We start from the raw sequence: 23,355 nt of genomic DNA, 5'->3' as shown, positions 1-23,355 counted from the left end.
ACCCCCAGTTTGGCCTAGTGAAAAATATTCTAGTCTTGGATCACTCAGTCAAGCTTGTTGTCCAAAAGTGGGATACAGTAGGATTTGATAGGCATTTGTTTGCCTATGGTGTTGAGGCAACCACTAATGTGTTTGCTGTTGATCAGAGTTCCCTCCAGGACTATCACGGTCTCCATGCAGTGAAGTCCTACAGAGATGATGACAATTACTCATACGTTTCACTTAGATACAGAGTCTTTTAACCACTGCATCCATATTCTGGGGGGGGGGGGATATTTGCCAAAAATAGCAGATATACAAGGGGTGTTCTGGGAGGACGAGCTGTGGTCCGTGCAGTGGGAGACTCAGAATGGGGGTTCCGTCTCCGGCATGATCTGCGTGGGCTGATTACGGGTCCCCAGACTATTCCTGGAATTAAAATGTTAGAGTATATAAATATGCACAGTTTAAATATAAATGGTGACTACCAGAGGATGTTGGGATGAAGGGATGAGGGATGAAGGGATGAGGGATGAAGGGATGAAGGGATGTAGGGAGGGAAGAAGGGAGGGAGGGAAGAAGGGATGGGTGGATGTATCGCTCGGTGTGAGTCGGAAGGGGAACTGTATGGGTAGAAGAGACAGGGAGTGACCGGAAGTTTGGCCGGATATAAATAGGGATGGCTGTGGTTCGAGGCGGAGGTTTAGGCGTGGCCATGCTCCTGAATGTCAATAATTTAACCTCATTTATATACAGACTGCCATTATCACAAACGCACCAAGTTTTGCAGAGGGTTGTCCAAGTTCTGCAGACACTTCAATGGAGGAATCAGTGGAGGAATCCACATCAAGTAATCTCCCGAGTGTGACTTTGAACCTGCAACCATCATTTGTAAGTATTGACTAAAGAAATCCAAGTGAAAATGCAATCCTAATGATACTGAATTTGTATTTATTCAACGATTTCTTAATTTAACATGTATTTGCACAATTGTCAAGTTATTTGATGAGATGTTTGTATTAAAACATACTCTTGGGTTAACTTGCTGTTTTTGTGTTCGTGGGTTGTGTGTGTGTTCTTTTCTCTCATCTTTCTTCTCTCTTTCTGTTTGCGCCCCTGGCCAGTGTAATAACTGGATGGGGGGGGGGCGCGCACTACAAATCCTGAACCTACGAACCTAAACATTTGAGGAAAAAAAGTCCTCACAAAGTTTTGTCAGTTTTTCATTGTGATTCATTCTACGTTTTATAGGCAATTTGCCAGATTCTTCAAGGCACTATTCAGGGGATAGAAATAGTACAGAGTTTGGAAGAAGACCGCTCCATCATCAGCAAGCAGAGAAAGCAACTTGCAAGACTACTTGTATCTCACCTGATGGAAACCAATGGTGAAACGTGAGTGAGCCGCATATGAATTATTCTGTGAACATACACTTTCAAAAAGATGATAAAACATTTCAGTAAAGTAAATGTACGATGTTGCTGTCCAACACTGGCTATCACACACCTTCAACAACAACCATGTGCATGCAGTGAACGGCAGAACTCAAATGCACTTTAAAAGCACATCACAATTCAATGTTCAATTCATGGATTTGAATCGTCATAAACAATAATTACCGTCTCATCTCATCGTTCTTTGACAAACTTCTACCTTCTATTTTAACAGGCCATCCACAGACATGAAGAAAGCCCTTGCCGCGGCATTGGTGTATGAATTCCCTTGCCTTTCGGATGCTACACGCAGTGGCTATGTAAGTTAATCAATCAACTGATAAAGGAGAACACTCCATACACACACACCTAAAATAAATGTGCTCAAACATTTTTCCTAGTGCAGTCACACGCACATTTTTGGATTGCTCCTTAAAATCCCATGTAACCATCTTCATGGTTACATGAGGCCAGGCCAATTTAAGCTGAATCAAATTTTCTCTTTTACAGGGAGCTTGGTACACACCTGGCCGAAATCACAAACCTTCTACAGGTTTCCTGGAGGAGCGCTTGAGGAACGTCAGGAAGCGCATGAGAATGCTGAAAAGACCACGCCACCAAGAACAACAGGAGGAACAGACCGTCCCCAGTACACCAGGTAATACTAATAACCAATGTTAATTATCCCCGCCAGGCTAGAATGGACAAATGCAAGGTATTATATTTTCGGTCCCATGACTCTTCTGTCCATCCATCTTCTAAAAGCTAGTCTCAGGCACCGCTGGACCGATTGGCAACTTTTCACACAGTCAGGGGCCAGAACCCCAAATGTTTGAAATCAGCTATAATGAATCTGAGGACCTCTGTACTTATCATTCAACAGAATCTGATGTGCCTCCTGAAAAACTTCTAGAAATGGTTGAATGGATGAAGGTCAATAGGTATCCAGTGTCCCAAGTTGAGGACTATATGAGTCAAACAGCTCTACATAGAGGCAAGTGGATTTGCAGCAATGGATCTAAAAGCCTCCCGGAAATCTTGACTGAGTTCCCTAGGCTTGTAGACAATCCTGGCATGGTAAGAAATTATTTTGCTATTGCGGTTCTGTCTATTTGAATGATACTCTATTTGTGTTAGGATTTGAGGTAAGGCAGCACCCAAATGCAGATTGAGGAAAAGCGGGTTTCAAAGTGTAACAAAAGGCGAGCTTTAATTACAAAAAGCTGTTGACAATGAAAAAACAAAACCATGAATCCATAAACAGGTAGCACAAGGTATACATCCAGACAAAAACCGATAATGACAAAACATGGAGGGTGACATGAAAGACAATGAACCCACAAGGAGCACAGGGGAAGACGAGACTAAATACAGAGAGGGGTAAGACAGGACAAGACACAGCTGGGCAGGGGAGGCAGAAACACAAGGCCAACAGGTGAACACAATCAGACAATCAGACACAGGTGAGGAGGGAGGAGAAAACACAGGGGCACAAGTTGAACACAATCGGGTTATCAGGCAGGAGGGAACACAGAGACAGGAAGCAACAGACAAGACGGGGGGTGAACACTTTTCAAAATAAAACAGGAAACCAAAGACGGATCTAGACATGACAAAACACAACACAGACAGATCGTGACAATTTGACTGATACTCTGCAATGCACTACAATTTTATGTTTAACCACTTAGACCCTACAGTATATACTTTGTAATAATTTAATAATTGACCTGTTGAAGTGACACTGGCTGTCAAATTGTCCCTAACCCTTTTCCTAACAGGTACTACAAACCCATATCCTTCTTTAAACACTGTTCTGTTGTTTTTCATGTTTTCCAAAATGTATCAGATATCACAAGACTTCCAGCTGCTTCATCCAGAGGCAGTGGGAAAACTGTTTCAGAACTGGGCTACTATGAGTGACCGAATCCTCAAATATGCCCAGCGAGAGGGAAAACTGCCATTGGTGTTTGATGACATGACACCAGGTAAGCTATTTCTTACTATTTATTACATGGCTTAGTTGAATACTCGATTCTGATTGGTCAATTCAGAACACGTGACACGTTGTTAATCCAGTACAGACAGACCGCTGTCAAAGATGTATTGACCGTTGTTAAGGACGCTCACATCTGCAGAAAGAAGTTAGGTCGATAAAGTTGGGCAGAAAAGCAAACTGCATGCAGTTTGCTTTTCGAACTGACAAGACAAGAGTGACAAGAAAACAGCGGAGAAGTAATGGGGCAGAAACCCTCCTTTTTACGCAGCGGTCCAGACATAAACATCAAACGGCGACACATATTCAGTTGCCAGTTACTTTAGCATTAGGGCAGGGGTCTCTAGATACTTTCCAAGGTTTGACATAATGAATTGTGCTACTTTTAAAGCAAGCAACGATGTTTTCAAATCTGTAATCAAAAAGCTCCTCAAAAACGCGATCGAAGCAGTTCCTGCCGTTGCTACGTTAGTTCAAACAATGACAAAGGACTATTTTTCTTAGCGGATGCATGTGACTTTAAATACATAATAGCGGACTATTTATTAAATCAATAAAAACATTTTCTAAATCTATAAAATCATTTAAATTAATATTGGGAGTCATTTCGATGCTTTGTTGAGAATGTGGCCATGTAATAAGCGGGATAATGTGCAGCGACTTGGTCAGATCTAGATCCCTCCACTTCGGGCTCCTGATCAGCCTGTCGGATGTTCTTTTCCCTATATTGACCGCGTCGCTGCACATTATCCCTTACGTAACACACACACACACAGGTTCTTTGAAAATAGCAGATCTACAAGCTTGCATTGCGTCCCAATGAGACTCGTTGTGAGCTTACATCTGCATTTTAAAAAATATTTTAACAATCATCTTGTATGGGGTCCCGTGAACAACATGTTTTCGGATGGGAGTCTGTGGACAAATACATAAATACATTAACAAGTTTGTGAACCACTTCATTAGATACCTTGTTGTCTTTCTTTGATTCCTACTCCCCCCTTCCTTTTCTTTCTCTTTCTGGAAACAATCAAAGCGATGGAGCTTGCACAAAAACAAATTTCACCCACTGTTTTACACCTGTAAACCTGTGATGTGACAATAAAGATTCAGATTCTGATAAGATGCCACAACACTTCCTGTGATTATAATTATAATTCACGCTTTGTTTTTACCATTCAACACCAGGGCAGAAAAGTCAATATTGCTTCAGAAATATCAATCTTTATATACTATTTAAATGTTGATTTTAATATGTTTTATTCTTATATTGCGTAGGCCGAGCTTTGAAAGTCCCTAATAGTGGGTGTTTCTGTGTTTAATTACTAGAATTTTCATACTTCCATAAAAAAGATAATAAAAACAACATGCTTAACTTAAATGGCTGGTTATATTGCAAGTAACTGTTGTGTAATTAACAGGTGGGGACCAACATGGTACAGTACCTACAGAGAGCAGAGAGAAATCAACACTTGCCGCACATCTTGTGTCTTGGTGATGACACAACAACATGCCAGACCTTCACCATTGTATCAGAAAACGCCATCGAAACGGACACTTTGCTGGGTGCAGTAGATCTCTGTTTCAAGGCTTACTTTGTGTTTGACATCAATTACACAAAGCAGTGTCTGCCCACCTGGGAGTGTATCCAACAGGCAGTGTATGGTATTGATGGACATGAATCCTCAAATGTAAAATTTTTGAGGACATCAATTGCCGCCTTGGCCTAAAGTTTTACACTACACACACTGCTTTGTGTAATTGATGACACACACACACACACACACACACACACACACACACACACACACACACACACACACACACACACACACACACACACACACACACACACACACACACACACAGTTATACTGTAGTACTCTCGTTTGATAAATTCAATTACGTGATTAATTTGAAGTGCTGAATAACATTATTTATGATTTGCCATCAGTCAAGCATTTTGCATTCCTTAAATGGCATGTCATATTGAGCGAGAGTTTGTTTTTTTCGACCTCTTTTTCTATCTCATTACCAGTGAGTACAATCTCACAAGCAACATCTTGTAGCTGTTTTTCTTCTCCTAATCGAAACTTCTGGGTAATTCTCTGCAAGTTCATCAACTCTTTTGTGTACATGACACATCGTCATTTTCTCCAAGTATTATTTTTACACGATTTAATTTGAAAGTTGCAAATTCCTTTCCTCTCACTTTTTCTTTGTTGTGCTTGAAATGTTAAGCATGGCAAGAGAATGCCAACTCTTCTGTTTCTCAACACCTGTTTGCTGCTGCTGACCAAATGCTTTTCAGACACACTCGCACGCACGTAATTTTCTTTTTCTTACTTTACCTGATTTGATTTACATATTATTTACTTATTTAATTTACTTCATATATTTATTTACCTTTTTATGTTTGTGTCTGTATTATGTTTTGTTTTTTTTACAAATGTTGTCTCTGTCTGTTTTTTTCCAATAAATGCATTTTTGAAAGATAATACGGTCTGTTTGGAGATAATTCATTACACTATTATTATATTCTATTTAGCCCAACAATATATTTAATTTCAATCACTTCAGTCAAATAAACAACCCAATGTATGGTTTATATTTAACCCAGCAATATAGTTAATTTCGTTAATTTCAACCACTAGCTGGGTCAAATAAACAACCCAATGTATGGTTTATATTTAACCCAGCGATATAGTTAATTTCAACCACTAGCTTGGGTCAAATAAACAACCCAATGTATGGTTTATATTTAACCCAGCGATATAGTTAATTTCAACCACTAGCTTGGGTCAAATAAACAACCCAATGTATGGTTTATATTTAACCCAGCGATATAGTTAATTTCAACCACTAGCTTGGGTCAAATAAACAACCCATCACTTGGGTTAAAATTATCAAACCCAGCACTTGGGTTAAAACAACCCAGCGCGTGTTCCGTCCCATAGTGACCCAGCAGCTGGGTTACGGTTGGGTTATTTTTTAACCCAGCAGTTTTAAGAGTGTAGGATCGCTAAAAGTGGTGCTGGAGAGGATCAGAGCCGCTGGGTTGAAGCTACATCCAGATAAGTGCCATTTCCTACAGAGAGAGGTCACCTTCCTGGGCCACAAAGTGGGGGGGAAGGGCATCGGCACCCTGCACGAGAAAGTGCAGGCGGTCACAGGCTGGCCAAATCCTCGCAACCAGAAACAGCTGAAGAGTTTCCTGGGCCTGGCCTCGTACTACAGGAAGTTTGTACGGGGTTTTGCCTGCATTGCCGCACCCCTGTTCCAGCTGCTGCAGAAGGACAGGGAGTTCCTGTGGTCTGAACAATGTCAAGCAGCGTTTGACGGCCTTCGGCGTGCCCTGAGCGAAGCCCCGGTTCTCGTCCCAGCCAACCCCCGGCTGCCGTTCACCCTGGACACCGACGCTAGCGGCGTTGAGGTAGGCGGAGTGCTATCCCAGACTACACCAGAGGGGGAGCGGGTGGTGGCATACTTCAGCCTGGCGTTCAACAAAGCGGAGCGACGATACTGCGTTACCCGCAGAGAACTTTTGGCAGTGGTGCTGTCCATCAAGCATTTTAAGTACTACCTGTGCGGGCAAGCGTTCACGGTGAGGACGGATCACTCTGCAATACAGTGGCTCATGACGTTCAAAGAGCCAGAAGGGCAGGTCGCCAGGTGGCTAGAAGAGCTCCAATCGTTCGACTTCAGGGTGGAGCACCGGGCTGGGGTGCGCCACACCAATGCAGACGCCCGTGTGCCGGCGGCGGATGCCACTACTGCGAGAAGAGAGAGACTCGCGAAAAGGAGCTGCTGGAGGAGGACATCGTCTGTGCGGCAGCGCAGCAAGTGGAGGAGGCTATCTGCAGGGAGCTCCAGACAGTGGATGCGTCAGAGTGGAAGCAACAGCAAGAGCTGGACGCCGTTCTTCAGCCTGTACTGCAGTGGGTTGAGTCGCAGCAGCGGCCACCGTGAGAGGAAGTGGCAGCGCTCTCCAAAGCAACAAAGGGGCTGTGGTCTCAGTTTGAGTCTCTACGTCTGTGTCATGGCGTACTGCAGCGGGCGTGGAAGGAGCCAGCAACGGGGGAGAAGAGGTGGCAAGTGGTGGTTCCTAGGGTCCTGCAAGATGTCGTACTCAAGGCCATGCATGGCACGGCAGGCTCTGGTCACTTTGGAGTCACTAAGACCCTCCGCCGCCTTCGTCAGGGCTGCTACTGGGGACAGTGCAGGAGGGATGTCGAAGACTTCTGTCGCCGCTGTGATCCGTGTACGGCACGGAAGGGCCCTCCGGGGCGTTCCCATGCTCTGCTGCAACAATCTCCCGTCGGGGACCTGATGGAGAGAGTAGCGGTTGATGTGGTGGGGCCGCTACCCTTGTCAAACAGGGGTAACCGCTACGTTCTCACGGCCATAGACTACTTCACAAAGTGGACAGAGGCGTATGCGCTCCCTGACCAAGAAGCAGAGACAGTCGCGGATGCCTTGGTGTCCGGCATGTTCAGCCGGTTTGGAGTACCGGAGACCCTGCACAGTGACCAGGGGAGGAATTTCGAGTCCCGGGTGTTCGCCTCCATGTGCTCTCAACTGGGCATTCACAAAACACGCACCTCCCCCCTGCGACCACAGAGCGACGGACTAGTAGAGAGATTTCATCGCACCATGGGACAGCAGCTGGCCATCCTCACGTCTGGCATCTGCCCCTGGTGCTCATGGCATGTCGGTCTGCAGTCCAGGAGTCATCAGCCTGTTCGCCGGCCCTCCTCATGCTGGGGAGAGAGCTTCGAACCCCTGCGGTGTTGGCGTTTGGTCGGCCACCAGATTCCCTGGACACGCCTCCTGGTCCTGAGTACGCAAGGAGGCTGCAGGACCGGCTTGAGTCCGCTCATGCCTTTGCCTGCGAGCAGCAGAAAAGTGCTAAGGTGAGACAGAAGCGGAACTACGACATCAGGACCAGAGGGCAGCATTTCCGGGCCGAGGAACTGGTTTGGGTCTACAGCCCACAACGAACGAAAGGCCGGTGCCCAAAGTTGGACAGTCAGTGGGTGGGTCCTTGCCGAGTACTGGAGAGGGTGGGGGAAGTGGTCTACAGGGTGCAGCTGCCACCAAAGGGGAGAAAAGTGGTGCTCCACAGAGACAGGCTGGCTCCGTACAGAGGCGTCGCTTCCCCACAGACCGAAGGAACCTCGGGACACACAGACGTCCCATCGACATCCCTCCGCAGACCCCCCGGCGGACAGAGCAGCAGTCCCCCATCAAGGACTGAGAGTCCCCCCAGTCTTTCGGCGCCTGGGCCAGATCCGGCAACCCCAGCCCCCCTGCCGAGAAGGCAGACACGACCCCCGGGTCGTTTCAGAGACTTTGTGTGGTAGTAAGGTTATAGTGAGACCCCCCAGTTCCTGTAGAGGGCAAGAATGCGCCCTGGTCTCACTGGAAGGGATGGTAGTCCACCCAGCTCTTCCTAGTCAAAGTTCAGTGTGTAGTAGTGTGGGGCTGTCTTTAGTTGTTCCTCGTAGGCGAGGAATTTTGTAGTGGGGGGGTAGACACTATAGAGGGCTGGGATTGTGGTGGGTTTTCTGTGTTTTCAAAGGCTACTGGTTTGGTTGGGGACAGCCAGTGGGGTAGTCCCTGCAGTGAGCTGGAGAGGGTGGGGGGAGTGTTTTGTACTGTGTTTTATATGTTCCTCGTGGGCGAGGAACTTTGTAGTGGGGGGGTAGTGTAACGATCCTGATAGGCTACTCAGGGTGTCACTAAGGCATCCCCCGTCTCTCTGCCAATCATAGAGCTGCACCGTGATGGTGGCTGAGGTGCGGGCCTGTGGTTGGTGGAGCGGACGGGGGTGGGCGGGGAGTTGTGACGTAGACAGTGCTATATCTTGTGGTTGGTTTAGGAAATAAGTCAGTGTGCGGTAGAACCCACGAAGTGTACTTGACCTGTTATCATCTGTCTTCAAATACTAGTTATTAAAGCCTAATAACTACAAGCCTTTCTCCGACTCATCTTGGGAACGTTACAGTATGAAAAATGGAATGGAATGGAATGGAATGGAATGTTTAGTGTTTTTGAATTGAGGCACCAGGCACTTAGTGCAGTAGATAGGTCTTCACCATTTTGTTGCCAGCATCAGAGCACCTCCTGAGCGCGGTGGCATCTTCCCCATAATACTTGGGAATGCATACGAGTGATGATTTGGGGGGGAGTGGTGGTGGTGCTGCTGCAGGGACTTCACCCCTCATGTCTGCAGCAAGCTGCTCCCTGAAGGACTTCTGGGTGTGTGGCTTCGTCCTGCCGGGGTCACCCCTCATCTTGTGCAGCTCCTTGTGGAGAAGAAAGCTGTTCACCACTGCAATGTCCAGAAAATGGTAAAAAAAAGGTCTTGTACCATTTCATGGTTTTGTGGTGAACACTGTAGTACCCAATCAAAGCATCGGACACATCCACGCAGCCCATGCTTCTGTTGTAGTCCATCACAGTGTCAGGAACGGTAACAACCTTAATCTTCCACACACCAGCCCGTTTCACTTTCCTCCTGACAGTCTGTCCACTGAACCAGAAGATGCAGAGGGAGGCTGAGTTAGTACTGGTGCAGACGTCCGGCGGCGTAGCTTGGATGTTGATGGCTCTGGGGCAACTGTATGCTGATCTGATGCACGTCGTAGCTCGGATGAGGCAGATGTTGATGGCTGTGATCCAGAAGCCATTTGATACTCGCCTTCATCACTGTGAAAACAATTGTGGAAAAAACAATTACTTTGATTACTTCACTGGCTTATTCTTTCAAAAATGTAACTCAAATCAGAAATAATTCCTCCATTCAGCGTGTGTGAAATAACAGTATACATATATATGTGTGTATACTGTTATTTCATATATATATATATACTATAGCGTGTGTGAAATAACCGTATAGCCTACATATATATATATGTGTATACTGTTATTTCACACACGCTATAGTATATATATATATATATATATGTATACTGTTATTTACACACGCTATAGTATATATATAGACTGAATACAGCTTTATTTATAAACTGCTGTTAGTCAATGTCTGTAGAACTACAAAACAGCATCCATTTGGCGTGTGTGGAATAACAGTATATATCAGTGGTGGGCCGTCAGGGCCAGCAAGGCCTTCTCTGCTGGCCTAAACATCATCAGAATATAAATTTAATTTTGATATATTTTTTCCACAAATATGTATTAAATTATTCCCCATAGTCTATTCTTTTCATTTCATAGCTTTCCTCTTGGTTGCGCTGCTTCCAGCCTCAGAACAAGATTTGGAGGGCTGGCCTTTATGTTAGAGCTTTTATCCAATCATATTTCAGCCATAATGTGTTGCCAGGGTCCAAGAAATCTGCCCTTAGGCCTTCAGAATCAACAGTGCGGGCGCCTGTAGCTTAAAGTGAACGGAAACAAAACTGTGGCGTTAACCAATCAGATTTTGAGTTGGCGACAACGGGCCAGCTAGCAGGCGTACGATGACGTCAGCACGTGCACGTCTTTTGATTGGATACGCACTATTGAGAGGCAGAGCTATGTAGAGCTAGCAAACTGAACTTGAATTTGAACGAGCTAATTTGTGTAGATTTCTACAAGCTGTTTTTTTTCAACCCACAATGGCTGAAGGAGGAGAAGAGATCGATTTGGTCGCAGATATAATTACAACGCCATTTTCAAGACGAACTTTTCAAGAAAAGCTAGACATTGTGAGAAGAGAACGGCCAACCCCGACGCTAGCGAGCCTATCACAGCGGGGAAAAGGGTTTGTCCGCCACTTTCAAATCACTAACTACGAGCGGTACCCCTGGCTCACAGCCTCCGAGAGGCACTGCAAATTGTACTGCTGGGAATGCCTGCTATTTGCAAATGATCGATTTGGTGTTTGGAGCCACACTGGATTTGCAAACTTGAGTTGTCTAACCAAGGCAGCAATGAGACACCAAAGCACGGCTGGGCACTTACAAGCAATGGTGCTTTTGAAAACCTTTGGGGACACCCGAGTGGATCTACAGCTCAACGAACAAGTGCGCCGGGAAACGGAGCTCCACAACGAAAGGGTGAACAAAAATAGGGAAATATTGAAAAGACTGATTGATTGTGTCCTGTTTTTGGGTAAACAGGAACTTTCATTTAGGGGACATGATGAAAGCGCCGAGTCCAGAAACAGAGGAAACTACGTGGAGCTTCTTTCTTTGCTTGCTGAGAACAACAGAGACTTGCATTACCACCTGTCCACAAACAAAGTGTTTACTGGGACGTCAGGCAAAATACAAAACGACCTGATTTATGCTATTGCTGAAGTGATGGGAGAAGAGATCAAAATGGAGATTAAAAAAGCACCCTTTGTCGCTGTTATGGTGGACGAGACGACAGACGTGGGTAATGTAGCACAGCTGGCACTTGTCCTGGAGCGGTTTGTCAGATTTGAAGATGTTACAAGCGGCAAGCGAGCTGATGACATTGTCGCTCTTATTTTCCGTTTCATGGAGGAATATGAATGTAGTCTGGATAAAGTTGTGGCACAGTGTTATGATGGCGCAGCGGTCATGGCATCTGGACTAAATGGGGTGCAGGCTAAAGTTAAGGAGAGGGCACCTATGGCCTTATTCATTCACTGCTATGCACATCGACTAAATTTAGTACTGACTCAAGGGGCCTCAAAGCTTAAAGAATGCAAGGTCTTTTTTGCCAGCCTCAATGGCCTTGCAGCATTTTTCTCCAGATCCCCTAAGCGCACGCAACTGCTGGATGACATTTGCAAGCGTCGTCTTCCTAATGTTGCACCAACGCGGTGGCAATATACATCGAGATTGGTCAATGCAGTCTTTGAGAAGAGAGTTTCCCTAAAGGAGGTGTTTGACCACATACTGGAACATCATGAGGAGTATGATGGGGATACTATGCTTAGCGCTGATGGATTTAATGCACGTCTGGATGATTTTGAGTTTTGTTTTTTGCTTGAAACATTCAATGGGATTTTTAAGCATTCAGATGTGCTCTTTGGAATACTACAGAAACAAACATTGGATGTACAATTCTGTCTGACAAGGGTGAACGAGTTTTGTGACACAATTGAGCGAGAGAGGTGCCAGTTTCGTCAGATCTACGAGGACACAGCGCGCATCTCAAATGGTCCGAGCGCACGCAGAGGCCCACGTACAGCACAAGGAGACCTTTGCGCATACTACCAACAACTCCACAGCAATATTCTGGACAACATTCTTTGCCAGATACGGAGTAGGTTTCAAGACCACGAAAAATTAATGTTTCTCTCCCTCCTGGACCCCCAGCACTTTCAGACCTGCCGGAAAAAATTCCCGCAAACAGCCTTAGCCAAATTAACACAGAGTCACGGAACACTGTTCGATCTGTCCCGGCTAAAAACAGAACTGACTGTAATGTATGCCATGACTGATTTTGAAGGGAAAAGTCCCACTGATCTCCTTGATTTCCTTAAGCAGAAAAATCTGAGTGAGAGCATGGGGCAGCTTTACACATTGGCATGTGTGGCAGTGACTATCCCTGTGTCCACTGCTTCTGTCGAGCGGTCATTCTCGGCCTTAAAGCGAATTAAAACTTATGCCAGAAATTCTACTGGACAGACTCGGCTTTCATCATTAGCCTTCATGTCTATAGAAAATGACTTTTTGGTGGAACTGAAACGCACAGATAAACTGTACAACAGAGTCATTGAAGTCTTCTTGAGGAAAGAAAGGAGGATGGATTTTGTGTTCAAATAATCAGTTGTTTTGGTGAGTACAAAGCATTTTATTTTAATATATTTTTGTCATTTTATGTCGTTAATATTAAATCAATATTAACGAATTTATATATGTAATTAAAATGACAAATATATAAAAAATAAATGTTTGAAGCTTCTGCAAGAGATATAGAGATGTGTGTGGCGCACTGGCTCAGCTGTGCAGTAAAAGTACTCAAGGAGACTTGTTGAATTGTTTTGGTTTAACCTTTATCAAAGTGGACATTCAGGGCTAGGAATACACTTTCACCACTGTCGCAAATATATCCTCATGAACAAATGCAAATTAATTGTTTGTTTTCTTTTATTTTCAGTGAATAGTTTGTGTCTTTATCGTCACGTTTCTTAAATGAAACTGCTTTGGGTGCGACAATGCGCTGTTTAGTGAACAAACTTGTTAAAGCTCATACTTTTGGTGGACTTAATAAAACTTTGTAGACTAATGCCATAAAAGCCCCTTTTATTTTTAAGTTTTGACAGTATCCAAGCGATCTTAAAGCTGGTAGTTTAACACTCTTAATTGTAAATGCGGATATATTGATTATAAATGCTTCGGAAATATTAATATAACTCTGTTGTACTTGACTATGTTAAGGTGATGCAACGCCCGGTTAGAGCCATGGCGTCATAATGATGGTATTAAGAGGTGGAATAATTCAGGTAGGACTGTGTCGGACATCACTGAAGGCCTAGGTGTGAAATGCACGGCCCGCCACTGGTATATATATATATATATATATATATATATATATATATATACTGGGTTGATATACAATACAGCTTTATTTATATACTGCCGTGTTATAGTCACGAAATACAATTAATCTATTTATACGTTCACCAACATGCCATTGTTTTAGTTTCTCACGGAACGATAACGCTACAACAACAAAGCGGCGTCCATTTTGTATTTTGCGAGTGTGGAATTACTATAGATTACACCAAATACACAACTAATAGATACAAACAGAGAGAGTACATACATTTCCTGAAGTTCATAATCAGGGTTGCCTGCTGTTGTCTCTGTGTTCTCTGTTCGCTGTGTTGTCGCTTCGCTGTGTTGTGTTCGTTGCTGCTGTGCTGGAGCGGTTGTGCGGCTGCTTCTGCTCCGTCTGTGCGTAAAGCAGCCGCTGCTGGCATTATTCATACTACGCAGGATCCTATCTCTGGAACCCATTGGTCGATTTGGGTGATTGACACCTTTTTTGAAACTTTGGAGCCAATAGAATCGAGGGGGAGTTAGTAAACGCCGCTAAACACTTACGTCAAGGAGAGAGAGGCTCGCGTAAACAGCACGTGAGAAAGCCAAACCCCGGACTGCAAAACTTTATACCTACGATGCGGCCATGAATGTAATGATGGATTATCAGGAACAATTCTAAAGTGACTAAGAGACATTGGATTAACCTTGAGCAGCGTTTTTATTCCCTTGAACACGACTTTTGATTACAAAACAGCAACGGTAAGACATAATTATTGTTATGCTTTAGAACACTGTTGTTGTTTTCTTGCTCTGTTCTGGCTGCTCGCTCAGTGAGTTTGTGTCCTACAGTGATGATACTTATATAAAAATTATCTGTGGAGTATCAGCTTTCAGCTGATATGTAGTTTGTGCAGAAAATATTAAGTTTTAAAGATCGTTTTTGCTAGTTAGCACCGGAAGTAGCATCAGCCTGTTTTCACTAAGGGTTAATGCTAACGCTTCTTGTGAGACTTGTGTTTTGTTTCGGTAAAAATGGCTCATATCATTAGGTTGCTGAGTTTTTTCCCGTTATTTGAGTATAAGACATTCATAGGTTTTTAAATATTAAGAAGCCGCCAGACGCTGTCTCCTGCAGTGACGTGATTTTCCGCCCGGTATCGGGGGGGCCGGGTTTAAGAGGTTAAGAGCGCTTTAATGACTGCAGTTTTCAGGGCCTGTGGAAAAATACCTGAGTGAAGAGATTTGTTTACTATATGAATTAGATCTGAGGCCATGCAAGGCAAAACATCTTTGAAAAATCCTGTTGGAATAATATCAAGGCAGCAGGAGGAGGATTTCCGAAGTTGTATAATGTCCTCTAGGTTTTTATCATTAATCTGATGGAATTGTGTCATGGTGTTTGAATTTATGTTAAGTGGAGATAGGGACAACACATTTGCTGTTCCTGATGCAGAGGCACTGACTGCTTGTCTGATTTTCTGAATTTTGTCAGTGAAAAAGGCAAAATCATTGCACGCCCTGGTGGATAGAAATTCAGAGGCTACTGACACTGGGGGGTTAGTTAGTCTGTCGACGGTAGCAAACAAGGCACGTGCGTTGTTTTTGTTTTTGGTAATGATGTCAGAGAAGAACGATTGTCGTGCGTTTTTCAATTCCAAATTATAAAGGCCAAGTCTCTCTTTATAGATTTCAAAGTGAACCTGGAGATTTGTTTTTCGCCACCTGCGTTCAGCTTTTCGACATTCTCTTTTTTCTGTTTTCACGGTCATGGCCTTTCTCCATGGAGATATTTTCTTGCCAGACACTTCCTTTACCTTAGTTGGAGCAATGGCATCTATAACATTTTTAATTTTTGAATTAAAATGATCTACTAGCTCATTTACTGAGATGTTAGCAGGGGCAAGTGTGGAAGAAAAATTCTGAGTAAACATTTCCCTAGTATTTTCAGTTAAATATCGCTTTGTGGTTACCTCTTTTTGAACATTTTTGTGAACAGAAATAGAGCTCTCAAATAAAACACAGGAATGGTCAGAGAGTGCAACATCAGTCACCACAACCTTAGAGATATTCAGACCCTTTGAGATAATTAAGTCCAGAGTGTGCCCCTTATTGTGCGTGGGCTCCGTCACATGCTGAGTCAGTCCATAGCTATCAAGAACACAAAACAGTTATTTAGCCCCTCTGTCCTGGGGGTTGTCAACATGGATGTTAAAATCACCAACAATGACTAGACGGTCAAAGTCAATACACACTATAGACAGCAGTTCAGTAAAGTCATCAAAAAAAGCTTGCACAGTATTTGGGTGGTCTATAGATATTTAGGAACAGAGCTCGAGAGGAGCATTTCAGCTGAAGGGCCACATATTCAAAAGAATCAAAGTTTCCATACGATGTCTTCCTGCATTGAAGGGAATCATTGAACATAATAGCAACTCCACCCCCTTTCTTATGCATTCTTTCCTGACTCATAAAACTAAAGTTGGGAAGGGTTGATTCGATAAGAACAGCTGCACTGTTATTTTGTTCAATCCAAGTTTCTGTTAAAAACATAAAATCGAGATTGTGCTCAGTGATAAAATCATTGATTAAAAATGTTTTTCCTGCCAAAGACCTGACATTTAATAAAGCTAGTTTAAGTTTGTTAAACACACTATCAGTCATGTTTTTTGTGACAAGCTGTGGCTGACATGGAATCACTGCTAAATTAGATAAACTCACACAAACGTTTGAGCGCTTCCTGTATCCAAGATGATTCACCGCTCTTAATCTATTACCTATCAACACAGATATCGGCAAAGCTACTGGCAGGCAGGGCCCCGACATGTCCTGGAAAGAGTTGAGAGTGCCATACGCCCTTGAGCCTGGACCCATCCTTATCAGGCTTCGGAGACTGCAGATGCTTTCTTGAAGGGAGGGGAGGTGGTTGACGTAGGCACGGTGATGGAGACGGGGGAGATGGTGCGGGGGTAGAGGACATGCTGCCAGGGGGGGGAGGTGGTTGACGTAGGCGCGGTGATGAGGACGGGGGAGATGGTGCGCGTCTCTGCAGTGATTTAGGTGGGCGTTGTTGAGGAGCGGGGGTAAAGGACATGCTGCCAATCCTGCGTATCGCCTTCGTTTGGTCTTTGAACTCCAGGAAGGAATTGGTGCCAACCCTCTGTATCTCCTTTGTGTGTTCAGCGATCTCCAGGAGGGTGGGCGAGGGTGAAAGGAGTATCCTCAAAGGCGTTGACAGGGGGGGGGGGGTGATGGGCAGTGGAGACTCCTCCATGTGTGTCATAGGTCTCCCATAATCAGAACATTCCTCAGGCGGGTGCAGTGATAATTCTTCAGGGTTTTCTGCGCGATGTGTTGTGTCTTTCTCCTGTTTTGATTCCTCTTGCCGCTTGTCCTTGGCAGAGGGAACAGATTGTTGACGCAGGCAGTTGAATATGTTAGAGATAAACAATTTCACTCCTGACTTGTTCAGGCAAACTCCATTTGCCTTGAAAATATGTCTGCGGTCCCAGAAAAAGTTAAAATTGTCAATAAAATGAACAGAATGGTCAGTACAGACAGTTGAAAGCCAGGTGTTCAGTGCAAACAATCTACTGAATCTCTCCACTCCTCTTCTGACTGGCGGTAGAGGGCCACTGATGAACACCTCTGCATTTAGAGAGCTGGCAGTTTCCAACAGACATTTAAAGTATTTTGTCAGCACTTCTGACTGTTGTTTCACAACATCATTTGTTCCAATGTGCAGTACCACATTTTTTACATTCTGATGTACAGCCCCAATATGCAGGATCTTCTCAGCCAAGTTAGAGACCACATCCTTGGGAAAACAGAGTACTTTGGTGTTGTTCTTACTACACAGACCTTTTACATCTCTTAAAGCAGAGTCACCCACAATCAGAGTTTCAGGCCCAGTTGTTAACTTTCCCTCTAGCCTTTTACTTTTGGAGTAGCTATTGGTCCTTACCCTGCTGTGTGAAGAGGACCGGTTATCCAGGTCATCAGATCTCTGGTTCTCGGTCAGCGGAGCGTATCTGTTCTGGATTGGCACACTTGGTGGTTTAGGAGGATTATCACTGCTGTTTCCTAGTATGAATAGGGGTCGAAGAGGCGCTCTTCCTAGGTGATAACAATGCAGGCCAGCCGGTCGCATCACAGATTTCAGAGCTCTGGGCTCTGCCTGTTATCCGTCCTCCCAAATCCCATGGAAATGATTTACTCTTAGGCTTTGCACCCAGAGAGTTCCAGGGAGGACTAACACTTGTAGATGTATTACCCGGTACACAGCCCTCCTGTTCCTTGGAATCCTTGTAGCTGCTAACTAGCTGTGAGTTAGCATACCCTTCTCCATTATTTTGCAACACTGGTAAAGTGGTGTCATTCCCACGACATAGTCCATTCACTTCCACGTTAACTTCCAACCGTTGCATTTTCATTTCCAACACAGCCATCTTCTGTATAAGTTTCTGGAAGTCATCTGTAGAGAACGGAGGCATTTTGCTACCAACTAGCTTAAGCTAAATAGCATGCCAGGCTTTAGCTGTTGCTAGGCCACACTACTGTAAGACTGACGTCGTCGTAAAAATGTTGAAATATGGCTGAAACCCTCCGTCTATTTACAAAGATGAATTGTCCCAGTGATAAGTTAATGTCCAGGAGCCGCTGCTCGAAGTTTTCAGAGAATAAGAATAGGAAAATCAGCATAAAAAGTAAGCAGAGGCAAGAGCAAGCAGAAAAGCGTCTGTACTGTAAGAAAGATAAGCACACATCTTAACTCCAACATTTAAAACAAATCTTACCAGGGGAGCATTCCCCCGGACCCCCCTAGAGGATTTGAGGTCCACCCCCACTTAAAATCACATGGATAGGTTCCTACAGATGGAGCGCTCCATTTCAGACGCCTACCCGTGCGGGTCCGTGATCGGCACGGGGTGGGCCCCTGCTGAAAAGGAAAACCCCCCCGCAGGACTTGAAACGCCCCCTTGATAAATACATTTAATTATAATGAAACCAGCTGCAATGGATCATGGATCCACCAGGGGGAGCCGTGATTAAAAAGCTGCCACACTGGAACTCATGTGAAATAAACAGCTGATCTACAGGTATCTGATATAGCGGATATTTGTTAAGATCCATATGTCACGGATAGGATCATATTCTGTGCTAAATAAGAGACATGTAATCATTTACTAAACATCCCCATGTTTTTATTTAACAAAATAATGTTTCATTCACGTTGGTGTAAGTACAAAACCATCGCTATGTTTTTAGATCAGGAAATGCATCCAGGCTCAAACAAACGATTTTCAATCATCATCCTCACGATCATTTAATGTATCATATGTTCGCGAGTTGAAATGAATGCACTAAATTTAATCCACGTGAGTTTACAACAACAAAAATAATTTGTTTTTATATCACATCCGACCGGAGGAAAATGCAGCACGGGTCTCACTACCGATCATCCTAATCCCACGGGCAAACAATAATATGTACAGTGTTAATAGTTGACTGTATTATTAGTGTCTAATATTACTGGGGATTTCGGAATGGTACTGGATTTTGATTGATTGTATCGGATTCATATCGCAATATATTCCCGAAGTCTGAAATGCAAAAATGTCCCACATTAGGGCAATTCACCCTACATTTAATCATTCATACAAAATCATATTTTGTTTATTTTTAACGAAATAAATGTGGTTTAATCCACATAATTTAGGCCTACTGTGTTAATTGTTTAGTATTGTTTAACTTGAAGGTGCCTGATGTGAACATTTCCAGAATAACTCTAGCTTGAATGGCCTTTGTATGTATACAGTAGGCCTACTGTATAGCCCAACCATGTACACCTTCCTTTTTTCCCGTCCAAAGTTTGAATTGGATAAAGGTAATGGTTATCGATGGTGCTTTTATAGCCTATTGTATAATAACTGTGTGATTTATATTGCTTTTCAAATGCATATATGGCCACCCATTTACACTGCTCTTCCCGTCAAGAATATGAATAGAACTTAGTTAGATCACTTTACATTTCTGCAAATTAATTTTTAATCACACACGTCTCCCCACGTCTCCCCGTCCCGAAAATGATACATAAAATAAAAAGAGGAAACCATTTTCAAGTTCAGTTTTCAACGTTTTATTTAAAATAACTGACATAACAGACACCATACTGTAGGCCTATCTGCTGCGGAAACCAGGACGAGCTATTTCGGGATCTGTTTTTCGGGGGCTCCTCAGTCTCTCATTTACCCGGCTCCTGATTAGGACACATCCTGGGGATTGTGTTTACAAACATTGACCAGACCGTTCACCAGCCCCCCCCCCCCCCCCATGTTGCCTATGCTGTCCTGTGTTGCGAACTCTTTGTTTAAAACGAATTGGCCATCGGAATGTGTGGAGGAATTCTCCCAAGGGTCACATTCCACAGCTGTCCCCCCCCCCCCCCCACTCCTGTGATCTCCCATCCCCCAGTCTGTAGGTTTGTGTTTGCATATTTCTATCCCGTAATTCATACTGGTCCTCTCACGCACATACATTCTCCTTACAGTATACATACATAGGCTATATGAGTCTGTGTATCTACGGACCATTTGTTTTTCTTTATTAAAAAAGTAAACGGAAGAGCGTCTGAGAGGCGTTTTTGCCCTTTTGCTTTTTACCTTACTAAATAGTCTAATGGTCAGTGGAGCGAGGGGGGAGGCCCGCGAAACTCGCGGAAGTGATTTCAAAACAAAAAGCACTCGTTTGCTTGGAACAAAAAAAACGGTCAAGACACACATTGAGTCCAGAAAATGAATGTTATTAAGGGCTGTAAATATAATAAGCCTGTGTCTAAAATTGATTGACAACAGGCTTATTATATTTACAGCCCTTAAGATACACTTTTGTGTTTAACAGCTGACCACTACCATGACATAGGCTACTTTGTTTTAGTAGATTTCGCATGAGAGCAAAATGTATAAATATGAGCATTACATTATATGAATATGAGAACAAAATGCATGAATGTGTGAGTGACAATATATGAATGTGTGCATTGAAATATGATAATATGAGAGCAAAATGTATGAATGTGTGAGTGTAAATATATACGTGTGTGAGAGTGAAAATGTATGTATGTAAAAGGAGAATATATGTGTGTAAGAGTGAAAATATGCTGCATTTTGAATGTCCGATAGTCCACCATTTCCACCGGAAATATCAAACATTTAATAAAAGTGAAAAACAATGAACAAGACTTAACGTATTCATCCATCCATCCATCCATCCATCTTCTTCCGCTTATCCGTGGTCGGGTCGCGGGGGTAGCAGTTCCAGCAGAGAGCCCCAAACTTTCTTTTCCCTGGCGACATCAACCAGCTCTGACTGGGGGATCCCAAGGCGCTCCCAGGCCAGCGAAGAGATATAATCCCTCCACCTGGTCCTAGGTCTACCCCTTGGTCTCTTCCCAGCTGGACGTGCCTGGAACACCTCCCTAGGGAGGCGCCCAGGTGGCATCCTAACTAGGTGCCCGAACCACCTCAACTGGCTCCTTTCGACGCGAAGGAGGAGCGGCTCAACTCCGAGTCCCTCCCTGATGACCGAACTTCTCACCTTATCCCTAAGGGAGACACCAGCCACCCTGCGGAGAAAACCCATCTCGGCCGCTTGTATCCGCGATCTCGTTCTTTCGGTCATGACCCATCCTTCATGACCATAGGTGAGGGTAGGAACGAAAATGGCCCGGTAGACAGAGAGCTTTGCCTTCTGGCTCAGCTCCCTTTTCGTCACAACGGTGCGGTAAAGCGACTGCAGTACCGCTCTCGCTGCTCCGATTCTCCGGCCCATCTCACGCTCCATTGTTCCCTCACTCGAGAACAAGACCCCGAGATACTTGAACTCCTTCACTTGGGGTAAGGACTCATTCCCTACTTGAAGTGGACAGTCCATCGGTTTCCTGCTGAGAACCATGGCCTCAGATTTGGAGGTGCTGATCCTCATCCCAGCCGCTTCACACTCGGTTGCGAACCGATCCAGTGAGTGCTGAAGGTCGCAGACCGATGAAGCCATTAGAACCACATCATCTGCAAAAAGCAGTGGTGCAATCCTTAGTCCACCAAACTGCAGACCCCCTCCCCCATGACTACGCCTCGAAATCCGATCCATGTATATTACAAACAGGATTGGTGACAAAGCGCAGCCCTGGCGGAGGCCAACCCTCACCGGAAATGGGTCCGACTTACTGCCGAGGACCCGGACACAGCTCTCGCTTTGGGAGTACAGAGATTGGATGGCCCTGAGTAGAGACCCCCTCACCCCATACTCCCGCAGCACCTCCCACAGTAACTCCCTGGGAACTCGGTCATACGCCTTCTCCAAGTCTACAAAACACATGTAGACCGGATAAGCGTACTCCCAGGCCCCCTCCAGGATCCTTGCGAGAGTAAAAAGCTGATCCGTCGTTCCACGACCAGGACGGAATCCGCATTGTTCCTCCTCAATCTGAGGTTCGACAATCGGCCTGACCCTCCTTTCGAGTACCTTAGAGTAAACTTTCCCGGGAGGCTGAGTAGTGTGATGCCTCTGTAATTGGCACACACCCTCTGATCCCCCTTTTTAAAAAGGGGGACCACCACCCCGGTCTGCCACTCCTTCGGCACTGTTTCCGACTTCCACGCAACGTTGATGAGACGTGTCAACCATGACAGTCCCTCAACACCCAGAGCCTTCAGCATTTCCGGGCGGATCTCATCCACCCCCGGGGCTTTGCCACTGTGGAGTTGTTTGACGACCTCAGTGACCTCCCCCCGGGAGATTGGTGTTGATCCCCCGTCATACTCCAGCTCTGCCTCTAACATAGAGGGCGGAGTTGTCGGGTTCAGGAGTTCCTCAAAGTGTTCCTTCCAACGCCCTAACACTCCATCAGTTGAGGTCAACAACGTCCCATCCTTACTGTACACAGCTTGGATGGTTCCCTGCTTCCCCCTCCTGAGGTGTCGGACAGTTTTCCAGAACAACTTTGGTGCCGCCCGAAAGTCCTTCTCCATGTCTTCTCCGAACTTCTCCCACACCCGCTGCTTTGCCTCGGCCACGGATGAGGCTGCTGCCCTTCGGGCCTGTCGGTACCTTGCAACTGCCTCGGGAGTCCCCCGGGATAACAAATCCCTGAAGGCCTCCTTCTTCAGTCGGACGGCTTCCCTGACCACCGGTGTCCACCAGGAGGTTCGAGGGTTACCGCCCCTAGGACCTTGAGACCCCGCCGTATTCATCATAATTAATTATATTTATTTCGTTTGGATGTAGGATTTTTGACTTTGTTTAGAGCAGTGATCTTCTACTATATGAACATTTTGGACCCAAAATCACAAAAAAAAAACGTAAAAACAGATTTTGAAAATGATATTATTTTTCATATGTAACACAAACATACACAACGAAACCATTTAAAAGCTGGAAATATATACATGGGATGTCACTATGATAATGTGAAAGTTTGATTGAG

Source organism: Gymnodraco acuticeps, unplaced genomic scaffold (assembly GCF_902827175.1).
Source record: "Gymnodraco acuticeps unplaced genomic scaffold, fGymAcu1.1, whole genome shotgun sequence".
NCBI classification, from domain to species: Eukaryota; Metazoa; Chordata; class Actinopteri; order Perciformes; family Bathydraconidae; genus Gymnodraco; species Gymnodraco acuticeps.
This window is presented reverse-complemented; position numbering follows the sequence as displayed.